The following is an 8,955-nucleotide window of genomic DNA, read 5'->3' as shown; positions in this document are numbered from 1 at the left end:
TCCTCCAGAAAATACAAAATTTCTTTAGTAAATGAAATGTAGTCTTAGTCCTTAAGATCAAAATGTATGTCTGTTATTGTACTCTGAAATAGGATATCGTAGTCTTAATAATAAATAAAACTATATCATGAATGTTTCTCTGAATTGTATGTTGTACTAGTGTACTCTGTACTAGGGAAGTAGTGTATCGTAGTAGTGGTTGTATGAATGCTTGGAACCCACCAGCTGTAGTCTAAAATAGTGTACTGTAGTTTCATTATTTAAAATAAAACCATTGAAGTAGTGTTAATCCCGTAAACAATGTCTTAGTTGATACTTTTGTGAGTTTCATATAAACATGCTAAAATGACAAGTGGCCTCTACGACGTTCTTCAGCCGTTCGAATGTTATGACATTTATCACCCCAGGCCTACCGGCCTAGATGTTGCAAGTAGCTCAGGTGCGGGATTGTCAGTAACGTATAGATCTATACACAAATTCACGCTCTCCCTCCAGGAGACTCTGGTTATAATTTATAGGACTTGAACTTGTACCCTGATGGTTACAATGAAGTAGTGCCTCACAACCCTGTATTAACTAGTTTAGGCGTAGTGTTATAGTGTTCTCTTGTACTTGAAACTGTATGTATTACCTTGTAGTAGTGTACTTTGTAATGTAAAATAATTATACTTAAATAATTATTTAGTAGTGTATCCTTGAAATAGTGAAATGGAGTAGTGTTCCAGAAACTATACCTATTATAGTTTATATACTTGTTTTTGTATAGTGTTCTAGAACTTGTAAAATAGTATAGTGTTTCCCAAACTATACCTATTATAATTTAAATGTATGTTCATGTTTCGTTTATTGAACTTATCAAAATAGTGTAGTGATTCACAAACTATACCTATTATAGTTTAAATTTATGCTCTGTAATGGACTGAAACCTTTGCAATTTTAACAGTGTGTATAAGGTGGTAACAAAAGATTGGTGAAAATTACCCTTTTCTTCGACATGATACAAAAGGGTTAACAATATAATGAAATATATTTTTAAACTAATATATATTTCTGACATATATAATTAAGAGTGAAAAGGCAGTCAAATAAGTAATTATATCCTAAACCCACAACCAGACAAGGACTAGGATTTATGAAGAAATTGTCAATTCTAAGTTTGTTCAACCTTACTTATATATATATATATATATATATATATATATATATATATATATATATATATATATATATATATATATATATATGTATATATATATATATGTATATATATATATATATATATATATATATATATATATATATATATATATATATATTGATAAAATGTAGCAATAAATCAGTTTGAAACAATTGCAAATGGTTTCAAATGGTTTTCGAAATCGTTTAAATGTTAACATAAGAGTCCTTGTGTTTTACATGTATTCCCCCCCCCCCCCCTCCCCCCACCCCCTATAAACATTGAAAAATAGTGAAAACGTAAGGGTATGAACTCACATCGAATGTAAGTTTGTGTTTGAATAGCGAAACTGTAGTGGCGATCCTCAGGCTAACGTTCGTGGAGATTGTCGTATCCTAAAAATAATTATATCCGACGTAGTATTTAAATTAATAAGATATTAATTTAAATAATAGATTGAATAATTAATTAAATAATAATTAAAGTGTTATACAACACCCTAATTATGTAAGAAATACTTACAAATATTATTTGGAATTATTTGAAGTGTGTTAGGCGTTTTTGGTGGGTTTAGGGAGTTTTCGGTGAGTTTGGGGGGTTTCCGGTGTGTTCTTCGTGAAATTATGAAGATTTGAAGATTGTTCTTGGTGTTCTAGGTGGAATTATGATGATATGGGTAGAAAACTCTTGAAGATATGAAGAATCTGTATGACTTTTGAGAGAAAAATGAGGGTGTTTATGGTTGGGAAATTGAGAAATGAATTGGGTTCACGGCTAAACACACACACACACACACACACACACACATATATATATATATATATATATATATATATATATATATATATATGTATATATATAGGGATGGTTTTTGGTCCTAATGGGCCTAAACCTTTGGGTTTTCGGTCCTACACTTCCATCAAGGAAGTGTTTTCGGCCTTAAAGTCAAAGAGTAAAGGGTTTACAGTCTTAGGGTCAAATGGTAAAGAGTTTTGGCCATAAAGTGGTTAGTTTTCGGTCATGGTTTCCTAAAAGCAAGTGTTTTCAGTCTTGGAAGAGAATCTTGGCCGGAATTGTAACGCTCTAAAAATCTCAACCAATTTAAACTTTTCAAAAACAACCCGGTTTCATAAAGTTATTACAAAAAGGTTTTCAATACAATTATTATCAGAGTTTTCCCAGAACCACTTCATAAAACATAATCAGGAGGAGCGGTACGATCACGCCTTTGCCTTGCCACGGTCTCCTGAAGAACCTGAAAAACATTAAACCACAACTGTAAGCCCGAAAGCTTAGTGAGATACCCCCAAAATACCAACCACATATACCATACACGCACAACATGCCATATCATAACAGAACACAGAACAGCCATGCACTTCGGGTCTACTGTGTGACTGGTCCGCCGTAACTGGCCTTCAGTCCACCTGGTCCACCCTCCGATTCTAGTCATATACATCGAGTCTACAGTGTGATTGGTCCTCCCGCACCAGGCCTTCAATCAACCTAGTCCACTCTCTGAGTCTAGAGTATGACTGGTCCGCCCGCACTGGGCCTTCAGTCGGCCTGGTCCAATCTGCGAGCCTCGGCACATCTGGTCTGCCCTCTTGGGGCCTATAGCCTATCCGAACCGCTCGCTGGGCCTTCGGGATAACCGGTCCGCCCTGGGTATGTCGGCCTATAGCACAAAGCAGGACCCGCCTCAACCCAACCCCAGTCCAACAACCATGTGCACATAAACATTCAATCAGATAATAATTCACATCCAATCAACCGATCTAGCAGATCGCACAACATAACATCATCCTTACCAGGATACCGACCTAACCGGTCACTAGCATATATCATCCTAACTTCCAGGATGCAAACATAGCAACACAATAACATAACAACGATACCCGGATCACAATCCGATAAAGGGTGGGCCTTGGTACCGTAGACCCTGTCGATATAGTGAGGATAACTCACCTCGCAACTGCCGACTGAAAAGATAAGACCGAGTTGCTCCGACCACTAATACGATCTCCACCACTAGCCAACACCGACACTGAACTCAAAACAAATCCAACAATTACCAAAATACCCCTGGAAGTCAACTGGTCAACCCTTGGTCCAAGTCAAAGTCAAAGTCAACCTCCAGACTGACTCTACTCGCCGAGTCAACCCGATGACTCGTCGAGTCCCCATGCTCAGAACTTCCCCAACTCGCGACTCAACTCGCCGAGTCACCCCATGACTCGCCGAGTCCCACAACTCTAAGTCCCCTCGCACTCAACTCACCGAGCCGTCCCATGACTCGCCGATTCACGGCTCAACCAGAAGAAGGTTAGGACCTCACGACCAGACTCGCCGAGTCCAGGAACAGACTCACCGAGTTCAAGGCTATCTTCAACCAACTCGCCGAGTTGTTCTTCCAAGTCGTCGAGTTTCTGCCCACCTTCATGCTACTCGCCGAGTACGCCCGTGTGACTCGCCGAGTGCCACTAGCTCTTAACCCATATAGAGGCTTTCCAAGCCATGCAGGGTCTCAAATCCATAGATCTACTCTTATACAAGCCATCCATCACATAAAGTAGAAAACTTTACGTGAATCCAAGTAGATCTAAGCATTTTACACTCTAGGGTTTGGGTTTGGGACAAAAGGGCTTCATCAACCATTCTTGAACAGGGACTTTAATGCTCTCTAGACCTTCTCCATTCTAGATCTGAGGTAGCAACCTCAGATCTACCCTCCAACTCAAAATACTACAAGCTATACTTTTCCAAAAACTCCAAAATTATGACAAATAGCCCAAACAACGAAATAATACCTCAAAGGAAAGCTCCAACAGAAGAGAAGTCCAAATCCGTGCAAAGCCCCTTGCTCCAAGCCTCTTAACTCTCCAAGATCTCTTCCAAAATCTCTTCTCCAAGGTCCAAATGCTATCAAACCACTCACAAACGCTCCTTAGGGTTTTCAGGACTTCAAGAGAGGGTAAAGAGGCTGAGGAGAGGGTATAATGTCCTTTATAAAGGGCTCATCCTCTGAAATTAGGGTTTTCTCCAAACAGTACCAACTCGCCGAGTCTAGGCACCGACTCGCCGAGTTGGCCACTTAACATACGACCAGAATCGAGACCCTACTCGCTGAGTTGCCCTTTCACATTTACACTTTGAACCCTGAACTTGCACTCCTGAACTTGGGATGTTACAATTCTCCCCCACTTAAATTAGGCTTCGTCCTCGAAGCCTGCGACAACACAACTCCATAACTACTCTCTCAATGCACCACCTGGCATTACCCAGACCAGGTTCCTCAAAACACAAGCACCGAAACCCAAAACCCAACTTTCCCCTTGCGGTGTCCTGACCACCGCTTCAAGCCAGCCAGCGGCCTCATCCTCTGATAACCATACTTATCAACTGAGTTCCACTCCATGATACTTCACTCGCTCCAAATCACAACAATCACTCGACTCATACGAGCTAGAAATACCCCTGAACCACTGGAATCCCGATCTGAGACCAACTTTATCCACTCCATGCTGACATAATGACACATCCTTCAGCCTCAGAGCAACTCCCATGAGTTCTCCTTCAACAATCTCATACCCATGCAGGACTGGCTCTAGCATCCTCGGGTTGGGAAAACTCGATACACTATCGACACTTCCAAACATCCCCCACGATGATTTTCCGCCTCATACATAATTCCTTGATCAAAATCAAACTGGAAATCCAAGATTCCATCCCTGCATCCCTTCCGAGCCTCTTGGCTCTACACCCACGGAATTCCTTCCGTGACCTCAGCAGACATTCAAACCCGGATGTGATTACATACCAACGCCGCACACACTGCACAGCAACCATAATTGGAACACCCCAATCATAACTTCGCACCACTGCTTTCACTTCCGTGAACTTACACTCCCGCTCGGAGCTACATTCCTTTCCCTTTCTTTACCAATGAAATCCACTTGGCTGCCTTGACACTACCACCAGTGCCACGGTGCTCACCCAATACTATACCATCCCCTTATAGTATAATCGCTATCTCATGAACCACACATGCTCTGAATCTGCTCACAAGGACTCTCGAGTCCATGCATCACCTTCCGCTAATCACAATCAATACCCAGGGCTAGACCTTCTGATGCTATCGCATCGCGAGATACTCATTCTAAATCCTCATAGAGATCTATCAACACATGCAGAGTCTTCAGTAGGACTGGACCGCCTTACCTAGCCTTCAGTCAATCTGGACCATTCTCAGGACCTTCAGCAGGTATGGACCGCCCTCCAGGGCCTTCAGCCTGTCTGAACTGTTCTCCGAGCCTTCGGCCTGCTGGTACGCCCACCGGCCTTTAGTCTATCCGGACCGCTCAACTAGCATCCAACATCCCGAATTATCCCTCTAGGGGAACTCTCCCATGCATACTGTTCTAACCCTCTAGGGGCTCCGAACTCTGAATCCATCCTACATACTCAAACCCGGCCTGATCCCAGGCCTTCCACAGTCAATCACCCCATTCTCACAAAACCCTTGGTCTGTATCCCGCCGCGTCTGCCTGTCACTTGCTCATACCAGCCTACGCTCTTGGCTGACCGAACCGCTGCTGAATCCCCAACAGCTAATCGACTACTCATGCTTATCGATCTTCTGGAGAATTTCCAATTCTCCCCCACTTGAAGCACTGACCACCAACCACCGGTCACCATCACCGACAACCCTACACAACACAATCTCTTACACGCAAACTGATTTCCACTAGGATGAGCAACCTCCACAAAATTACATACCAACACAGATCATCTCGGACATCGAAAGAAACCCGACATTCAGCAAACCACTCCTTAGACTGAAGATGCTACCCGATATTCAGACCAAAAGCCAGATTTCCCACTAATAATCCTCATGAATGATAACCAACGAAATTCCCAACACCAAACCCATAACCATACCATAACGCGCAAGGAACAACGGATACAATACCAAAAATCACACAACGAGACTAGCAGATATACAATACTCCATAATAATCACAAGATAACAAGACATCAAGAAAGAATCATACCCGCAACTGCATCTGGCACTGCCCTGACCTCCTCTGCTGTAAGCTGAAAAGCACGACCTTGAGCCCTTGGGGGCTCCGCTCCATCCTGACCTCCACCTGTAATCCTCAAAGTGGCCGGTGCTGGGGCCTACACCAATACTGCAGCAAGCTGTGGATAGCTGACCCTCAAGTGTCCAACCTGATGGCAATGATAACAAATGCTCAAATCCCGAACCGGGGCTGTCTGCCGACAATCCCTCGCATAGTGCCCCTCCTTTCCGCACTTGCGGCATGCACCACCGGACCTACAAACTCCGGTGTCACCCTTCCCACACCTCCCACAGGTGTGGCTGCTCTGATCTCCTAATCTAGAATCAACGGTCTTGGACCGTTTCGGCGCCGGCTGCGACTGCACAGGAGCCTGCCTCTGCACTCGCAACTGCAACTCAATCTCCAACTCACGCCGCCTGGCGGCCTCCTACAACTCCAACAAGGTCTCGCACCTCTGCGTAGATACAAACTGCCTGATATCCCTCTTGATCATACTCAGATATCGGGACATCTAAGCCTACTCTGAAGCAAACTCAGGGCAAAACATCGCCCTCTCAGTGAACATCCTGGTGATCTCCGTCACCAACTCCGAATCCTACTTCAGCTCCAGGAACTCCTGAGCCAACCTCTCTCTCAACTCGCAGAACATAACGAGTGCTAAACATCGCCCGGAACTGATCCCAAGAAACTGCAGCCCTCTGCGCATCCGAATATGACCCCGTGGTCAATCTCCACCAATCCTTCGCCCCGAGCCTCAACAGGTTCAGAGCACACCTCACCCTCTGATCAGCAGGGCATGAACACTTGAAGAAACACCCCTCCACGTCCGACAACCATCAAATAGCAACAATCAGGTCCTGAACTCCATCGTAGGTATGGGGCTTCGCATTATCGAAGTCCCGATACTGAAAACCTCTACCGGCTCCTCCCCCTGCCGCTACTATAGCCGCTGTAGCCGCCGCGGCAGCCGTCTATATGAGATCCGAATAGCGCTCATCAAAATACTCAACCATGGCAGTCTTGATCGACCCAAACAGTTCTGGCAACTCGGCCCGGAATAACGCAGCAACCTCATCATGCAGGATCTCACGAATCCTAGCATCCAACTCGCTTGTGCTCATCTGACCAATAACCTTGGGCGGTTCTGACCCACCCTTTCCTGCTCCCGATCCCGATCCGGATCCACTCCAACATGCCTCGTAACCACCATACTGAAAAACACCGCAAGATCTCAGATACTTCGCACTAACCCAGGAATCAACCCAACCCTAAAGGTCATGGTTTCTTTGATATGCGTATGGGTCCTGTGCTTTCAGTAGTACGGGCCCATAGTACTTTCCACACCTACCCGTATTTGTATCAAGTATTACCACAACACCCTAGTGAAAAACATACATAACAAGCACTCAGCCCTCACTCCTAGAGGAACACTGGAAATCTCCCACAGAAGAAAACCTAGGGTAGCAGGCATCATAAATCAGGCAACATTATCATGAAATCCTGAAGATCCCTAGGCTAGTACTAGCATGTTGTTCTATCATAGCTCAAAAACAAATATCATGTATGGTATTTTGGGGTTACTTACTGGCTCCGGCTGATCATACCCCCGCGCCCTCTTTTACTCATTTTGAAAACCATTTTAAATTCTCTTTTGAAAACTCTCCTTGATTTGAGACTGGATTCACACGAATGTTCCTCCAATTCACTCAAACCAAGGCTCTGATACCAACTTGTAACGCTCTAAAAATCTCAACCAATTTAAACTTTTCAAAAACAACCATGTTTCATAAAGTTATTACAAAAAAGGTTTTTAATACAATTATTATCAGAGTCTTCCCAGAACCACTTCATAAAACATAATCAGGAGGAGCGGTACGATCACGCCTTTACCTTGCCACGGTCTCCTGAAGAACCTGAAAAACATTAAACCACAACTGTAAGCCCAAAAGCTTAGTGAGATACCCCCAAAATACCAACCACATATACCATACACGCACAACATGGCATATAATAACATAACACAGAACAACCATGCACTTCGGGTCTACTGTGTGACTGGTCCGCCGTAGCTGGCCTTCAGTCCACCTGGTCCACCCTCCGAGTCTAGTCATATAAATCGAGTCTACAGTGTGATTGGTCCGCCCGCACCGGGCCTTCAATCCACCTGGTCCACTCTCTGAGTCTACAGTATGACTGGTCCACCCGCACTGGGCCTTCAGTCGGCCTGGTCCACTCTCCGAGCCTCGACACGTCTGGTCCGCCCTCTTGGGGCCTACTGCCTATCCGGACCGCTCGCTGGGCCTTCGGGATAACCGGTCCGCCCTGGGTATGTCGGCCTACAGCACAAAGCAGGACCCGCCTCAACCCAACCCCAGTCCAACAACCATGTGTACATAAACATTCAATCATATAACAATTCACATCCAATCAACCGATCTAGCAGATCGCACAACATAACATCATCCTGACCAGGATACCGACCTAACCGGTGACTAGCATATACCATCCTAACTACCAGGATGCAAACATAGCAAAAAAATAACATAACAACGATACCTGGATCACAATCCGATAAAGGGCAGGCCTTGGTGCCGTAGACCTTGTCGATATAGTGAGGATAACTCACCTCGCAACTGCCGAATGAAAAGATAAGACGGAGCTGCTCCGACCACTGATACGATCTCCACCACTAGC

The sequence above is a fragment of the Lactuca sativa genome, chromosome 4, assembly GCF_002870075.4.
Source record: "Lactuca sativa cultivar Salinas chromosome 4, Lsat_Salinas_v11, whole genome shotgun sequence".
Classification (NCBI taxonomy): domain Eukaryota; kingdom Viridiplantae; phylum Streptophyta; class Magnoliopsida; order Asterales; family Asteraceae; genus Lactuca; species Lactuca sativa.
This window is presented reverse-complemented; position numbering follows the sequence as displayed.